This window comes from Microcaecilia unicolor, chromosome 1 (genome assembly GCF_901765095.1).
Source record: "Microcaecilia unicolor chromosome 1, aMicUni1.1, whole genome shotgun sequence".
Taxonomy (NCBI): domain Eukaryota; kingdom Metazoa; phylum Chordata; class Amphibia; order Gymnophiona; family Siphonopidae; genus Microcaecilia; species Microcaecilia unicolor.
The window spans coordinates 524,302,951-524,322,267 of NC_044031.1; the positions used below are offsets into that span (position 1 = coordinate 524,302,951).

Consider the following 19,317-nt stretch of genomic DNA (forward strand, 5'->3'; position numbering starts at 1 on the left):
CCCAAATACTTTTGTCTAGTGATGCCACTGCCCTTATGACATCACTCATTGGCTATTGAGTATGGGATAGTAGGTCAGAGGGGACTGCTATGTGGAGAGGACATTCAGGATGGGATACACCTAAGGAGAAAGATTCTTGATCTGCACTATTATACGTTCCTGCTATGAGTTGGTGAAGATGCATATTGAGGAGTGCCCTGCTATACCAAGTAGGGGAGGATTGTGAAGGAATGATTTTTGCTAGGTTCAGTGAATAATTTTCTCCCCACCCCCACATTAATTAGCTCAGAGTGAAAGGGACAGTTAATATGGGGGAATTTTTTTATGTTAATATACATGATAGTACTGTAGTCATGCTATTAAGGCAAGCTTGCCCTTAGTAAATAATTTTGCTTAGCATGTCAAGGTATGTTTTAACATGCATATAAACGTTTTACCAAGCTGCACAATAAAACATTTTTCATACCATTCTAATTTTATTGCATAGGCTGCCATGGTATTGTTCTTCAGTATGACTGATTCTCTCTCAAATTCCAAAAAAATAGAGGCTTTCAGCTGAAAGCATATTTCCTAACCCTTGGATTTGGCATTTACAAACTTAATAGCCACGTCTTCAGACTTTTTAGTCCACTCAGAATCCCCTCAAGATCCACCATTTCTGTGCAGTGAAATGACAACTGGAGAATTCCTCTTCTGAGCAGCTGTTCAGTCCATTTCCATGGCAACACTATGGGACTCCCTGGCAACCATAAGTCGCTTTAGCTGACTTTGGAATTTATCTAGCTTCTTTACATCCTGAGCCTGGTTTGTCCAATACAGCAAATAAACTACATCATCTGTTACTTTCATACATAGATTGCCATCACAGCGTCTGCATTTCAGCACAACATGCGCCCTTTCGAACAGATGGTATCACTCAGAAGGATGAATCTTAGCTCCGTTCATGCAAAGACAATATTTAGTAGCTTTCCTTGTACCTTCATAGGATCCGCCTGGCTCAGCTTCTCAGCAGCCCATGTAACTCCTCTCAGGTCTGGTAATATGGCATAGTGAAAAAGGATCACTAGCAACAACCCAATAGCAATAATCATAGCAAGCTGGCCAATAAACGTTGTCATTTCATACAGTAGTTTTCCTAAAATGAGATTCCTTGATCTCCAGTAGTTTTCCTTTTACATAAAAATAAATTTCCTAAAATGGTACTTGAATTTCATTTAGATAGATAACTTCCTGTCCTCAGAGGATTTACAATCTAAGGGCTAGATTTACTAACCAGTATTAGAGAATTAACCAGCATTATTATACTTTAATATGTTATTGTCATTTAACACAAAATTATTTATCAAAGGCCCTATTTGCTAATCATATATATTAAAGTGCAATAATAGACAATAAGGGGCCCTTTTACAAAGGCATGGAAGGACTACTGCCAGGGTAGTGTGGAATGCGCAGCAGTGGTTCTGAAGTGGGCGTGCACAGTTTCCCACAGTAGAAAATAATTTTCTATTTTCTACCATGGGCGCATTTCCGGTGGTAATTGGCAGCGCGGCCATATTGCCGTGCGCTGCCCGAATACCGCGGGGTTAGCACATGAGCCCTTACCGCCTTCTAAATAGGTGGCAGTAAGGGCTCAGGCAGTAAATAACCGTGCACTAATTTTAATATTAGTGCACGGCCTTTTACTGCTTCATTTTATAAAAGGCCTTTTTCCCGCCACAGTAAAAAGTTTCACATACCAAAACTAGCACAGTCCACTTTTTACTGCGGCTTAGTAAAAGGGCCCCTAATGTAGGTTAGTAAATCTAGCCCAAAATTTATATCTGAAGGTGAAGTCACTTGTCCAATGTTGGAGCTTCAATAGGATTGGAGTCTTAGCTTCCCTGGTCTTCAGTCTCAAGTTCTAGGTTTCTCTGCGCTATCGCAGTTTGTAGTGGTGGTCCCTATGTGTAAGTCAATGGTGCTAAAAAGCAGTTAGATTTTTGCATAAGAATGAAAAATAAAATGATGATGAAAATGCACACCAAGACCAATAAAAAAAAAAACAGAATATGAAAAACTCTGTTTTCATAACAAAAACCATTATTGTAAGTAGATGTTTTATGGCTACAAACCTGGTTGATAATACCGAATCATGGTTTCGGGTTTCCCACAATGAATATCATGCCATGTCCTAGTGGAGTGGCAAACACTACAACGAGTCAACTTTAGTTACTGAATATTAAGAAATATGTTACTGCTAAAGTCCTGGATATTCCTGAATAATTCCTGACCAGGGGCCTGCTGATGGCCAAACAAACTATACTCCTTCTATGGCTGTCTTCAGAGGCCCCATCACTGTCTCTATGGAAACAACAGATGATCCTATTCAATCACCCAACAGGCTCCAATTTCAAAGGATCTGGGAGAGATTTTGGTCAAGTTTGACCCCAGGAGCTCGTAGTCATGTCTTCAATTTGCCCTTATGAAAACTCTGGGATTTTTCACCGTTTTCCTTTTTGAGTGCAATGTTATGTAGAGGGATTGTTTTGTGGAAGTTTTCTGAAATGCAGATCTTTTTTGTAAATGCAACTGTTTCTTGGTTGTCTCTGCATGGTCTTGTAAAATTAAAGATACCTGCTACCCAGTGTTAGTGAAAGACAATTTGGGCCAGATTCTATATATGGTACTCAGATTTGCGCACCCAAATTTGTAGGTGTGCCTAAGATGCGCATGCAAATTTAATTGTTTAATGAGCTTAATGACATCAATAATTGGTCACTAATAACCAATTATTGATGTTAATTGGCACTCATTAATATTTGCATGTGCTGCATGCTATTCTATAAGGCAGTGCGCCTAACTCCCATAGTGCATATCTTGAAAAGGGGCATAGCCATGGGAGGATCATGGGCATGTCAGGGATGTTCCAAAAATATTTGGGATCCTTTTACTAAAGTGCACTGAAAATGGCTTGTGGTAGTGTAGGTGCGGGTTTCAGGCACGCGCCAATCCATTTTTCAGCACGCCTGTAAAAAAAAGGCCTTTTAAAATCTTTGCCAAAAGTGGACATGGGGCAAAATCAAAATTGCCACGTGTCCATTTTGGGTCTGAGACCTTACCGCGAGTCATTGACCTAGTGGTAAAGACTCACGAGGTAACCGGGCGGTAATGACCTAAGCGCATCAAATGCCACTTGTTGTGCATCCGATATGCACATCCAAAAAAATTATTTTTCAGATGCGTGTATCGGACGCAAGTCAAAAATAAAATTACCGCAAAAGCCACGTGGTAGCCGTGTAGTAACTCCATTTTGGCGCATGTTGGGCGTGCGTAGACGCTTATATGGCTTAGTAAAAGGTTCCCTGTGTCCATAGATATACAATACTGGGTCAATGTACCTAACTTGGGCACCAGCATTTACACCAGGTCTCAGCAGGCTCAAGCACTTTTCTGTTAAGCCCTTTACAGAATAGCGCTTTGTACTGATTTTTCCCGGCACCTAACTTTGAATAGCATTTATAGAATCTAACCCTCTATATCTGAATGCAGGTAAGGGTTTTTTTCCCGTTTCTTGCTTTAACTGCTTTTGGTGAAGATTGGCATGCGCCTCAGAGAATATCATAACCATCTCTGGGAAAACATGACTGAAGTTGTGGATCCATTCTGAACTGTAATGTTCAATTTCTCAAAAATCACTGTGTCTACTACTACTACTACTTAACATTTCTGGAGCACTACTAGGGTTACGCAGTGCTGTACAATTTAACAAAGAGAGACAGTCCCTGCTCAAAGAGCTTACAATCTAATAGACAAGTGAACGGTCGGTCCGATAGGGGCAGTCAAATTGGGGCAGTCTGGATTCACTGAACGGTAAGGGTTAGGTGCCGAACGCAGCATTGAAGAGGTGGGTTTTAAGCAAAGACTTGAAGACGGGCAGGGAGGGGGCGTGGCATAAGGGCTCAGGAAGGTTGTTCCAAGCATAGGGTGAGGCGAGGCAGAATGAGCGGAGTCTGGAGTTGGCGGTGGTGGAGAAGGGTACTGAGAGGAGGGATTTATCCTGTAAACGGAGGTTACGGGCGGGAACGTAAGGGGAGATGAGGGTAGAAAGATAGTGAGGGGCAGCAGACTGAGTGCATTTGTAGGTAAGAAGGAGAAGCTTGAATTGAATGCGGTATCTGATCGGAAGCCAGTGAAGTGACCTGAGGAGAGGGGTGATATGAGTATATCGGTTCTGGCGGAATATGAGACATGCAGCAGAGTTCTGAACAGATTGAAGGGGGGATAGATGGCTAAGTGGGAGGCCGGTGAGGAGTAAGTTGCAGTAGTCCAGGCGAGAGGTAATGAGAGCGTGTCTGAACTTTTGTAACTTTTTTATTTTTTCATGTTTCACTGGAGACAGTCACATATATTTGACTACTTTCAGATGAAGGAATTTCCCTTATCAGTGAATCAAAAGAAATAAAACAAACAAACAAAATAAAAGAAAATAAGATGGTAACTTTTTTATTGGACTAACAATGCATTTTTTGATTTGCTTTCAAAGGCAATACCTTCTTCTTCAGATCAGAAATAGAAATCAGCAAATGATGACAAATATCAGAATATATAATTGAAACATAAAAGCTGGGAGAAGCTAGCAAAGCCTGATATACTCCACAGAAGCTGGAATGACTGTGACAGATAAACTCCAGATCTGTGACAGATAAACTGTCTTCAGATCAAAAGACCTGTAAACTATTCTACTTCATTGTGTACTTTCAGGAAAGCTGAGGGTAAACTGTGATTTTTGGACTATTTTACTGCTGTTGAAATACAGTAGCTCTTTATTTTATAGTCTAAAGCTGCCAAAATGAATGCTGTTTAGAGTGTTCACAGGTGTAGATGAGTGATGCTATTTTTATCCATCCCTAGCTTCCCACACGCCTACAAAAAAAAAAGAGAGAGAAGAAAAGAAAAAAGGTAATAAAGTTGTGGAGAAAGATTGTGAATGTAGGAAACCTTCTGGTGGCCTGTCATGACATTAGGAAAATGCTCGTTGAAAATGTCAAATGTGGCAACTGAAGAGACTGAACTTGAACCATGAAGTACTTAAAGAGAAATGGCAAAGCTACATGGAAATTGAGTAACAGTGCCAGGAATTTGTGTCTCATGCTGCTATGTGAATATTTGGAATCAAGTCAGCCTAAGTTGGAAGTGATCCAAACAGTGGTCTAAGACTTATCAAATGCACCGGCACGCAAAGTCATGTTTGAAAGAGAGAAATCTTGTGAGGATGTCTGCTATCATAGCACTGGTTAATCAGCAAAAAATGGATCTGACAGCTGATCCTATATTTCCCTAAGGAAACAAGGATCAACTGATGCTTGTGCCAGACAAAGGCAAGGCTTCTAATTTTCTTTCATCCAATAAAAAAAGCAGCATCTTTTATTTATTTATTTGTGACATTTATATCCCACATTATCCCAAACAAGTTTGAGTTCAATGTGGCTTACAATAAACAGTATAGGATACATAAAAAAGAATAGTGCATAAGAAAGTAATTTATTATAAGAATCCAATTTTATAATACAGTATCATAAACATACTGGGATAGCTATGGATGTTTAACATTTAGAAAATCTATTATATATGAGAAATTGTGCATTCTACTTTTGTTTTTGTTTTGTTCCGGGGGGATGCAATATCTTCTCACACTGAAGATGTGTCTCCAGGAGTTGAAGGGTTAGAATGGCCATTTTAATTCAATCATTAGGCATGTAGATAGTTAGGTGGCTGATGGACAGGAAGATCGCTTAGTCTCTTGCCTACCTGGTGCGAAGGTGGTGGACTTCACGCATCACCTAAGTAAGATATTAGACAGTGCTGGGGAGAAACCTGCTGTCTTGGTACATGTGGGAACCAATGACATAGAAGAATGTGGGAGGGAGGTTTTGGAGGCCAAATTTAGGCTGTTAGGTAGAAAGCTGAAATCCAGAACCTCCAGGATAGCATTTTTAGAAGAACTCTCTGTTCCACACGCAGGACCCAAAAGACAGGCAGAGCTCAGGAGTCTCAATATATGGATGAGACAATTGTGCAGTGAGGAGGCTTCTAGATTTGTTAGGAACTGGGCAACATTCTAGGGAAAGGGGAGCCCTTTTCCAGAAAAATGGACTCCACCTTAACCGGGCTGTTGGCATCAACATTTAAAAAGGAAATAGAGCAGCTCTTAAACTAGAAACTAGGGAAAGTCAACAGTCATTCAAAAGCGCATGGTTTGGAACAAGGTATCTTTAAGTGATATGAACAAAATGGGAAAGGGAGGGCATCCTGATAGCGAGGTTGCAATAAAGATCAAAGCAGGGGCATATCTGCGTGGGGCCTCAGGGGCCTGGGCCCCCGCAGATTTCGCCCTGGACCCCCCTACCGCTGCCAACTCTCCCCCTCCGTTGCTGTCGCCTACCTTCGCTGGCGGGGGACCCCAACCCCCGCCAGCCGAGGTCCGCGTCCTCCTGCCGCTGCCGGCTGCCTGTAAAAGAATTCCGTCAGCTGGCGGGGGACCCCCAACCCCCGCCAGCCAAGCCGAGGTCCTTTCATTTCTTCCACTAAAGCTGGCGACGAAAGTTTCTTCTGAGTCTGACGTCGCTGCACGTTGTACGTGCAGGACGTCAGACTCAGAAACAGAATGAGCTTCATTCTGTTTCTGAGTCTGACGTCCTGCACGTACAATGTGCAGCGACGTCAGACTCAGAAGAAACTTTCGTCGCCAGCTTTAGTGGAAGAAATGAAAGGACCTCGGCTTGGCTGGCGGGGGTTGGGGGGTCCCCCGCCAGCTGACGGAATTCTTTTACAGGTAGCCGGCAGCGGCAGGAGGACGCGGACCTCGGCTGGCGGGGGTTGGGGTCCCCCGCCAGCGAAGGTAGGCGACAGCAACGGCGGGGGGAGATTGGCAGCGGCTGGGGGGAGGGGGATCAGCAATGGCGGCGGCGGCGGCGGGGGGGGGGGGCTATAATGTGCCCCCTCACTCTGGCCCTGGCCCCCCCTACCGCCGCAGTTCAGATACGCCCCTAGATCAAAGTAGACCAGGCGTCTTTAAATAAAGAGCAGGCAGGTTTTAATGATTACAGATTATCACTATCAACTGCTAAGCAAACTATAAATAAGAATAACAAACATTATTTGAAATGTATTTTATTTATTTATTTATTGGGATTTATTAACTGCCTTTATGAAGAGATTCATCCAATGTATGTATGCAATGTATGTATGTATGTATGCAAATGCCAGAAGCCTAAGAAATTAGATGGGAGAATTAGAATATATTGCACTAATTGAAAAGATAGATATAATAGGCATCTCTCAGACCTGGTAGAAGAAAGATATCCAATGGGACACAGTTATACCAGAGTACAAATTATGTCACAGTGATAGGGTGGATCAAATTGTTGGATGAGTGGCCTAGTGGTTAGGGTGGTGGACTTTGGTCCTGAGGAACTGAGTTTGATTACCACTTCAGGCACAGGCAGCTCCTTGTGACTCTGGGCAAGTCACTTAACCCTCCATTGCCCCATGTAAGCTGCATTGAGCCTGCCATGAGTGGGAAAGCGCAGGGTACAAATGTAACAAAAAAATTATATGTTAAACAGGGCCTTGAACTGAATAAACTAAAAATTTAACAAGATACAAAACACGCCTTGGAATCTCTATGAATAGAAATTCCACGTGTAAGGAGGAAAAGGGTAGGATAGGATTGTACTACCATCCACTAGGCCAGGATGAACAGGCAGATGCAGATGTTATCATTTCATTTCATTTTTATATTTCATTTATAATTCACTTTCAAACAAACCAAATTACATAAAACATACAAATTTAATAAAACAAACATATAAATCAGAAGTTATAATAATAAAATGTGAACAATTCTCATTCCATAAAATCTTATACAAAATAATGAGCCTTCCTAATGTTATCAGAAATGAGGGAGGCTAACATACTGGGTAACACAATAATAATGGATGATTTTAATTACCCCTAATATTGACTGGTTCAATGTAACATCAGGGCATGCTAAGGGGATAAAGTTCCTAAATGAAGTCAAGGACTGCTTTATGGAGCAGCTGGTTAAGGAACCAACAAGAGGAGGGACAGTTCTAGTTCTGGTCCTTAGTGGAATGCATGATCTGGTACAGGAGATAATGGTGCTGGGGCCACTTGATAATAGTGATCATAACATGATCTGATTTGATATAATATCTGGAGTACATCTACACAAGAAATCCAATACATTAGCATTTAACTATCATAAAATAAGTTCAATGACTAAAAAAAATAATAATAATTAATTTAAAAAAAAAAACTGAGTACCTGCAAAGGTCAAAAATTTACATCAGATGTAGACGTTATTCAAAATATTATTCTGGTATCCCAAACCAGATATATTCCATGTATTCAAAAAGGTGGAAGAAAGGCCAAACAACAGCCAGCATGGTTAAAAAGCAAGGTGAAAGAAACTATTAGAGCTAACTGAACATCCTTAAAAAAAAATGGAAGAAGGATCTGACTGAAAATAATATGAAACAGCATACGGAATGGCAAGTCAAATCCAAAGTACTGATAAGGAAGGCAAAGAGAGACTTTGAAAAGAAGATTGCATTGGAGGCAAAAACAAATGATAAAACCTTTTTAGGTATATTGGAATCAAGAAGCTGGTAAAAGAATTAGTTGGACCACTAGATGACTAAGGGGTAAAAGGGGCACGCAGGGAACACAAGGCCATAGTGCAAAGACTAAAATATTTTTGCTTCAATCTTCATTGAGGCAGGTGCAGGGGATATACCAGTGCCAGTAATGGTATTCAGTGTTGATGAGTCAGAGAAACTGAAACAAATCTCTGTAAATCTGGAAAATGTAATAGGGCAATTTGTTAAATGAAAGTAGCAAATCACCTGGACTGGATGGTATACATCCCAGAGTACTGATAAAACTGAAAAATGAATTTGCAGAGCTATTGTTATTAATAGTATTTATTTATTGGGATTTATTAACTGCCTTTATGAAGAGATTCACTCAAGGCGGTGTAGAGCACGTACTGTTTAAAATAAAACTTACAATTTTGTTAACAGCATAACAAAAGTAAAATGACCAAGTATAAGCATAAATACAATAAATCAGGTAAACTTGAAAACATCAAAATGAAACCTAATAATAGGATTACCTTGAAACAGGATCAAAAATATACACATTTAATTGCACTGAAATTCAAATAACAGAGATATAATACGATGTCAGCATAATACTAATGAAATATCTAATAAACATACATTAGAGCATTCAAATAACATAGCTATGATACTAATTCTTTTCTACAATATAGCTTACCATATAGCTGAGGAGCTAAGTGCAACTACATAGATGGGGACAAGATGCGTGGTACAGAGTCAGTTGGGATAAATAGATGGGTGCTAAACTCAAGGCAAGTTCTTTGTACTGTTAAACAAGATATAAGGAACTAATCTAAGTTACAGTGTGTGTAGCAAGCTAGTCCAGGTGCAGAATGAGTGTATAGTTAGTCACCCTATGCATTAAAGGCTTGGGAGAAGAGCCAGGCTTTTACCTGCTTCCTGAAGTAGAGGTAATCTCGAGTTATATGTAGTCCCTCTGGGAGTAAATTCCAGAGTGTGGGGACTACTTCTGAGAAGGCTCACTGGCAGGTATCACATCATACAATTTCTTTTGATGAGGGGACAGATAGCGATGATCCTTGAGAGGACCTTAGCTGTCTCAAAGATGTGTAAAGGGCTAACTTATTCTATAAGTATTCTGGCCCATTTAGTCTGAGGGCTTTGAAAATCAAACACTGAGTTTTAAATTTAGCCGTGTAAAGTACTGGTAGGCAGTGTAGTTTTTGCAGGAAGGGTGTGATGTGATCACACTGCTTGCAGCCTTCTATCAGTCATGTTGCAGCATTCTGAATTAGTTGGAGATGAAGCAAACTCTTTTTGGTTTGACCAGTGTTCAGGGCATTATAGTAGTCTAGCCATGATGTTATCATGGCATGGTATCGAAATATTGGAGGCGGAGTTACCAACTCTGTGGTTTTCACGTGGAATTGGGTGGCTCTTTTAAACTCACCGCGGACAGTTCCCTATGGTTGCGGGTTAATTTTGGGGGGGTGTTTTTTTTTTTGCTATGCCAGTTGGTCCCCCCCCCCCAATCCTCACATTGTTTGCTGTTAAGCTCAGGCAGCTTTGAGGAGGCTCCCCCCCCTGCTCCTCAGGCATCTCTGAGGAGGCCCCCCACTCCTCTGGTAGCTCTATGGGGGACCCCCCCCCCACACACACATACACACACACACACTCCTCAAGTAGCTGTTTTGGGTGCCGTGCTATTTTTGGGCTACTTCTACTTTAGGACACGAATTGGGGGCTGGGGAATTTTCAGACATCTGGCAAATATGATTGAGTTTAACCCTGATTTTTAAAAAAGGTTCCAGAGGTGATCTGGGAATTATAGATAGGCAAGTCTGATGTCAGTGCTAGACAAAATGGTAGAGACTATTATAGAGAACAAACTGACTGAGCATATAAATAGACATAGGTTAATGAGACAAAGCCAGCATGGATTTAATCAAGGGAAATCTTGCGTCACCAATCTAATAGCACCTCCAAATGTGAAAAATTACACTACTTAACTGGGTTTTAAAGTCTCTTATAGGCAGTACTCAAAGGCTGCCCTCAGACACGGCTCCATAAAAGATGCTCAATATGAATAGTTCCCAAAAGTCTCTTACATCAGGGGTGCTGAAGATCTTGCTGTAACACGTTCCTAAACTTCACTCATAAATTCACTGATTCGTACTGTATATTGATCCCACCATTAAACTGTGTCTTTATGTGTCCTTGATGTCCACAGATCCAACAGTCCAGAACAACCCAACTGGATCTTTTTAGAAACAGTTTCTCCTAATCTTTAACTCAGGCCGAGTTTCACCATCGTTTCTTCAGAAGGATTCACTTGAGAATCACTCCATAATCTTAAGGCTGCATCTTCCATCTGGGAATCTAGTCCATTAATACCTTATGCTCAGATAAGTTGTGTATTTTATTCACATTTGGAGATGCTATATGGCTAGGTTCATACAGTATATGTTTTATACATATATTCATTTTTGTGGTAATTTGTGATATAAATAAAAGGTTTGAAAATAAAAAAATGACATAAGTGTTATATGCCTTATCATTTCATCCATTCATATTATTATTATATGTTATTTTAATTTAAGAACGTTTGCATATTAGCTATGCTTATATTAGGAAGTTGTTGAGCATAGGGGGTTATTTTTTCCAGTTTTTAGAGATTATTCAAATTCTATATCAGGTGTGTGGCTTTGATCATGTTTCTCCCCTTCTTAAAAACAATCACTGGCATCCATTTGAATTCAGAATCCACTTCAAGGTACTTACCCTGACGCATAAGATCTTTCACACCAATATTCCATTATATATCTTTTCTTATATTGTCCTCTACACTCCTTCTTGTATACTCCGTTCCCTGGATGATCATCTGCTCTGCTTTCCTCCCTTGTCTCCTGCACATCTTGACATTGCATGAAACTCTGTATTTTTCTATCTAGCACCATCTCTTTAGAACTCACTGCCAAAGCACCTCCGTCTCAAGTGGTTGGTCTTTTCCTAACTCATTGTTTGCACTTGCATTTGGTTCCTGATTGTACACATTACATTTTCCCAGTTATTTGTCTCTAATAAACTATAAACTATAAACCATATACATATTTATATGCACACATACACATGTATATACCATTATTTTAATGCAGGGATTCTCAATCCAGTCTTCGGGATACACCCAGACAGTCAGGTTTTCAGAATATCTACCATGAATATGCATGAGATTGATTTGTGTACAGTGGAGGCAGTGCATACAAACTTATCTGTTATTCTGGACATGAGTCCTTGAGCCCAGGCCGAGGCCTAGTTTAGGATTTTGGCCAAGGCCTAGGGTAGACCGAACAGGCCCTATGCACCACCCCAGCCACCAAGCCCCGCAGACACACAACAGCCAACAGGCACCACCAGAAAGTGGGAGATAGAGCATTCAGGCGGGCTTCATGGCCGATCGGGAACCCACTTTGCACAGAGTCCAAGCAAGCGGGCCTCACGGCCGACCGAGAACCAAGTCACACTCTGGGAAGGGAGAAAGAACAACGAGGGGTCCCCCAAGGGACCAGAACACAAGCAGCGCACACAATGCAGGGTAGAGATACAAGGGAAATAGTATCTCTCTGAAAATAGTGTGATCTGACTGTTTCATTCTGCTCTGCTGTTTCATTTGATTTGATTTGATGTGATTTGTTGTTGTTTCTAACTGGTTTATTGATATCTGTAAATCTGAAAAGGAGATTTCAGATTTTAAAACTGCTAGCAAGTATTAGAACTTTTTTCCTTTCCTGGAGATAGGTTTTAAAACAAACACATTCCACAGGTTTTAAACTTTAAGCCCACCCAGCCAAGACTGACACTTCCTAAATAAATTTCCTAACTATTCTACTTATTACAAATTAACTCCACCCAAATTACAACTGCCTCTGGTTGCCTATGTATGGCTGAGGAGTAAAGTAAATCTTGCACAGTATTAACCCCATCATAGCATACCTGTTCATTCCCATTCCAACAAACAGGATGACTTTTATTCTCTGTAATAATTGTAGTGTTTCAGTTTCAAGGCCAATTATCTGGAGACTTAAGGCTTGTCCTGTCTGTCATCAGCTTGCTAGTTTAAAACAGGAGCTCAGTAAGGTAAAACAGGAATTAGATGAACTTAAAGCAGCTTCTAAGAATACACAAAACCATGCAGCACAGAATCAAGCCAAATTCACACCACTGCCTCCAAGGATAAAACCACCTAGGAATAGATGGTTCACAGTAGGCTCAGGCAGACTTCACTATCTGCACCAGAGGCATCCGCCCTCACAAGTGTTGCCCCTACAGAATCCTTTTGCTCCATTACAGCATGGTGATGATCCTGAAACTAGAACTGAGGCAGAAGAGAAAGAAATGAAGTTGGAACAAAAGGATATGAAGGTACCCAAAGAGAAAAGACAACCCCAAATCACAAATGTTGAAGCACATACCAGGAAATGTACATGGAAAGCGATGGCCACAAATGTTCGCAGACTAAGCAATAAAGTTCATGACCTTCAAGCCCTGATGTTGGAGGCAGACTTAGACATTGTTGCAATCACGGAGACGTGGCTAAATGGTTCCCATGAATGGGATGCAAACATACCAGGCTATAATCTATTTAGGAAGGATAGAGAGGGTCGTAAGGGTGGAGGAGTAACTCTATATGTGAGAAATGATATCACAGCGACCAAAATGACAGGGACCTGGGGAAAGGAAGAAGCGATATGGATCACCTTAAAAAGAGAGGATAGAACCTCTATACACGTGGGTGTTGTCTACAGACCTCCGAAACAATTGGAGGAATTAGATAAAGACCTGATCGCAGATATTCAAAAGTTGGGAAACAAGAGAGAGGTGCTGTTGCTGGGAGAGTTCAATCTGCCGGATGTAGATTGGAAAGTTCCGTCTGCGGAATCGGAAAGAAGTAGAGAGATCGTGGATGCTTTACAAAGCGGTTTGCTCAGACAAATGGTGATGGAACCCACGAGTGAGGGAGTGACACTGGATCTGGTGCTCACAAATGGGGATAGCATGTCAAATATCCGAGTAGGTGCCCACCTGGGCAGCAGTGACCATCAAACGGTTTGGTTTGATATTACAGCTAAAGTGGAGAGCGGCTACTCAAAACTCAAAGTTCTGGATTTCAAGCGTGCTGACTTCAGTAAAATGGGGGAATACCTGAGGAAGGAGATGATGGGCTGGGAGGAAATACGAGAAGTGGAAGGACAGTGGTCCAGGCTGAAAGAAGCTATAAATAGGGCCAAGAACCTTTATGTAGGGAAAGTAAATAAAAGCAAGAGAAAAAGGAAACCGATATGGTTCTCCAAGCAAGTGGCTGAGAAAATAAAGGCTAAAGAGTTGGCGTTCCAGAAATACAGAAAAACTCGAGAAAAGGAACACGAGGAGGAATACAGGATGAAACTGAAAGAAGCCAAGAGAGAGATACGTCTGGCAAAACCACAAGCGGAAGAACAAATGGCTAGAAATGTAAGGAAGGGTGACAAAAATTTCCTCAGGTATATAAGTGAAAGGAGAATGGCTAAAAAGGGAATTGTGAGACTAAAAGATACTGCGAACCGCTATGTGGATAATGAAGAAAAAGCAAATTTGCTAAATAGATACTTTGTTCTGTTTTCATAGAAGAAAATCCTGGAGAAGGACCGCGATGGACTGCAAAAAGTACAAATGAGATTGAAGTGGATAGAGCACCGTTCACGGAAGAGAGTGTGTATGAACAGCTTGAAAAGCTAAAGGTGGACAAAGCCATGGGACCGGACAGGATCCACCCCAGAATATTGAGGGAGCTCAGAGAGGTTCTGGCGGGTCCTCTTAAAGAGGCGATCAAGAATACAGGAAGCCCCAGAATGGAACACTCTAGGCTGTAGCATACAGCACTCAAGGGAAAAAGGGAACCAACTATAGGAATATACTCTAGGCTGAACCATTTGGCACTCAGGGAAAGGGAAACCACTCAAAGGAATACTCTAAGGTGTGCTCACAAAAAGGCAAAGTGAACATAAACAAACATCATCCTGAGAAAGATGTTACCGGATGAATGCATTAAAGATAAGTATTAATTTTTGTAAATAGAATCAATTTGATTTACGTTAAATTCAAAACCACACACTTTAGTAAAGAATAAATATATTATTTATTTTAATGCAAATTAAGGATTATATTGCACTTGTTAATTTATAACCATTAGTAAAAGTTAAATAGTATAAATGTTATCAATGTTTCAGTATCCTACTGGATCCAGTTATCACACTCTAAACTATTTTTCTTTTCAGTAAGAATAAACAGAATTATTTCTAATCACAAATAAGTATTATCCAACTACTGACACATTTTGCATACATTTTCCTAATATAACTATTTTAGATTTTTTTCTTTCCTCAGATTCTCAGTCCCTTAAGATAAGTATGTAAATGCAGTACCAATGCAAAGTGTCTCCCTCTCTGTCCAGAGTCCAGTTGTCCTTATTTTTCCTGTAGTACTTAGCTGGATTCCTGCTTTCTTGACCTTGGGATCAATTCCTCTTTCTTGGTTGACTTTACTTTGGTCTTCTTCCTAAACCTAAACCTTAAGAAATAAAAGGAGAGATTCTGCCTCCCTGCAGTGTATGTACTTTAATGTAAGCCTGCCTGTTACTGGAACCTGAACTGGATTCTAATATAAGCAAAATAAATTAAAATAAAATCATCTGAATCTGATCTCCTAACTCAACCTAATAAACATTCATTTCTTTTCCCTAACTATAAAGAGAGCAGTTGCTGAATTCACAGTTCACCAATGACCATGTCATTCATTCACACACACTCAGACTGAATTCACTTAGCTCTAAGAGGTTTTACTTCAGTTAACTCTTTGCTTTTCACTCTTCCAAACTCAGATGATTGTTACACTCATAGTTTGTCAGTTATTCCTTCCTCACAAACCTCATACACCCAGACACACTAGGAAACAGGTCTTCCCTCAGCTGGATCTTCCGTTGCTCTCTTTAACTGTCCCCAGGCACAAAAACTAACAGGAGTAGTGCAGCCAATCAGGAATCTCTATTTGAGACCATATTTCCATACAGAGATTCTACTAGGCATTTTAGGATAAAAACAAACCTTCGTTTTGGATTCAAACTTCATAGTTAAGGTTATAGCCATGCCCTAATGTTTACTCTATAAAAATTCCTATTTAAAATGACCCCCAAATACCCCATCTGGAACATCATAAAATCAGACTCATTTGCATAAACCCTAAGCTTCAAAAATCTTATAGCTAATAAGTAAAAGTTTCCAGCATCTGAATTCTAATCTTGAAATGCATGCAATACCCTTTTAAAATATATTTTCAGTATTTTTCAACTTGCCAGTGTCAGTGCAGGTCCCCATTGACACTACTGCGCATGCGTCCCAGAGCCTCCTTCAGCTCCCAGATGCTTCCACTGGTTACAATAGGAATACACTAGGCTGTGCCCCAGTGGCGTTCCTAGCCTGAATGACACCCGGGGCAGATCGCCGATGCGCCCCCCCTGCGAAATGACACCTCCCCCCCCGGTGAAATGACCCGACCCCCCCGTGTGCACGTGGGTGCTGCGGCAAGCGCCTGTCGGCTCCGAGTTCGCTAACTTGGCTCATTCGCTGCAGCTCCCTCTGCCCCAGAACAGGAAGTAACCTGTTCCAGGGCAGAGGGAGCTGCAGCGAACTTGGAGCCGATAGGCACGCGCCGCGGCACCCCCCAGCGGTGTGCACCCAGGGCGGACCGCCCCCACCGCCCCCCCTTGGTACGCCACTGCAGTGCCCCACAGCACTCAAGGGAACTAGGCTGCACCTTACAGCATACAAAGATACAGGAAGCCCTACAAGGAACACACTAGGCTGTACCATACAGTGCACAAGGCTAAAGGAAACTACCTATAAGAATACACAAAGCTGGCCCCACAACACACAAGGGAAAAGGGAACAGCTATAGGAATATACAGGGCAGTGCCACACTGTACACAAGGTAAAGGGAAGGGTAAACAAACAGAGGAAGCTGCCTTGACACACACAGATCAGAAAAGAAGCACTGCTCACCAGAAACAGGAGACAGATACAGCAAACAAAGAGAACTAAAACAAACAACAGGAGCAAAATACAAGGACGGGGGAGGCAGAACCACGGGGAGCAGAGCAGAAGCTCAGCACAACAAAGGGAACACAGAGAGAGAGAGAAAACTAAAGAAACAAACTGGAACAATACAAGGCACAAGCTTACCACAACAGCACAAAGGCTAAGATGCACTAAAGACTTGTTAAAGCCCTTTCCTTACCGATACCCTTAGTGAATCGGTAAGAAACGGGCATGCATCAAGGAATAGGAATGCAAATGAGCTGCTCGTTGTAGCTCACTTGCATTCTCTATTCCATCGTTAAACAGTCGAGCATGCACAGACCAGCCAAGGCGCTGTGAGGGACCAGCCAGGTGGCAGATGGAGGGGGCGGGTGGAAGGGGGGAGCGGCGGCGGTGATGACCTCAGGGGGGGTGGTTGGGGCGGGGTCTCGGGGGCGGAGGATGGTGTGGAGGCTGGGGTTGTGGGAAGCTGTCATTTCAATGCAGGGGGGGAGGGGGAGTGGCAGCGATCTCGGGGAGGGGGCCAAGGACATCCATAAAGGACGTTCATAGGCACAGCTCGTCTATATATATATATATATATAGTGAAGGACGTCCATAAAGGACGTCCCTGACGAGCACTTTTTTCCCCGATTTTTTTTTTTGGGTAACAGACGTTTTTCAATCCCACGCAGCCCCAACGACAGGTACAGACCTCTCGTTAGATTTTCCAGCGTTAAGGCAATCAGAAAAGGTTAGTGCATCTCATTACAATAGGGTTTCTACACAATTTGCTCATCTGCATTCCATTTTCGTTAGCTGCTACTGTTGTCGGAAAAAGGCTCGAAGAAGCCTTTAGTGCATGCCAGGGTTTACTACTTGCTTGTTAATGCCTCGTTAATGGCTCGTTAAGTTTAGTGCATCTGGCCCAAAGTTAGAGCAGCAGAAAGCAGACCAGCTGTAGGGAAGTGAGGCAATCAAGCCCATGCTGGGAATACCCAGCAAACACACACACAGAATAAACAAGCACCCAGGAGAAGGCTAAACTCCAATCTGAACACAAGCGCCCAAGCACAGGCTGGCTTCAGCTAAGCAAACAAAGCAATCAACGCTAAAGTAAGGATTGCAGGGAAAAGCAGGCTAAAATAGATCAGGCTTCTGACATCTGCTGGCTCAGCCCCTGACAAGCCAATCAGGAGCGAGTCCCAAACATTCCCCTGCCTATCAAGCAGAATCATAACATTATCTCATTCATATTCATTGTGGGTGTCCTGAATACTTGACTGGCTGAGTTTCTCCCGAGGACTGGGTTGAGAATCTCTGTTCTAATGATATAACATGCATAATTGGCACATAACTGTTTGCATGTACGTTACAGAATTGCTCAGTAAAGGCTATTGTAATAGATTTCTGTATCATCATTCCTCCAGTTATTAAGTCACATTTGGTTGTGTTATGATCTCTCTTGCCAAGTGGATCCAACACAATTCTCTCTCACACTGGGAAATGGCTGGGAAAAAGACCATTTTTAATGGGCTGGGAAATGGGCGTGCACAAAAAATCTAGCACGCACCAATCTATTGCCTGAGTCCTTACCTCAACCCATTGACTTAGTGGTACTGGCTCACGCGCTACCCACGCAGTAACCATGCATTATGTGCCAACGTGGCCGCACTGCTGATTACCGCTGGGAACACCCTCTACCACGGGATTCGGCATACACCAAAATTGAAATTACCTATCTTGGATCTACAAATGTGGAGTTGAGTAATGACTGACAAATAACTTCTTTATTTTCTTCTTGTAAGTTTGTTTTTTTTTTTCCTTTATAAATAGTCAGTTGTGGAGGTTAAGTCATACTTTCTGTACAAGTATATTGTTTTGCTTGATAAATTTTGGAAATTTGATTTAAAAAAAATTACCGCCAGGCGCACATGTTACCCCGGCGGTAGTGCCAATTTGGCGTGTGCTACCCTCACGTTAGCCCTCCCGCTGCTTTGTAAAAGGGCCCCTAGGTTTCTTATAGAACAGGATCATACCAAGAGCGTTCAGTTATAGCATTACTTCCTTAATTTTCAAAAGGGAGATTATGATAAAATAAGGAACATGGTTTAAAAAAAACTGAAAGGAACTGAGAAAAAGATTACGAGTTTACATTAGGCTCAATCATTGCTTACTATTACTATTTATCATTTCTATAGCGCTACTAAATGTACGCTGCGCTGTACACTTGACCATGAAGAGACAGTCCCTGCTCGACAAAGCTTACAATCTAATTAGGACAGACAAACAGGACAAATAAGAGATAAGGGAATTACTAAGGTGGGGATGATAAAATAAGGGTAACGAACAAGTGAGTAAGGGTTAGGAGTTAAAAGCAGCATCAAAAAGTGGGCTTTCAGCCTAGATTTGAAGGCGGCCAGAGATGGAGCTTGACGTACCAGCTCAGGAAGTTTATTCCAGGCATATGGTGCAGCAAGATAAAATACCATCTTGGAATCTCAGACCAGAGGGAAGACTAAACAAATGCTGGTATGGTTGAAAGGTGAAGTGAAAGAGGATTACATTGC

At 41.7% G+C, this 19,317-nt stretch overlaps 1 pseudogene; it reads right to left on the reverse strand.

The window, feature by feature from the left end:
- Positions 1-705: 705 nt before the first annotated feature.
- Positions 706-1,048, reverse strand: LOC115460395 (annotated as a pseudogene).
- Between the last annotated feature and the right edge of the window lie 18,269 nt (positions 1,049-19,317).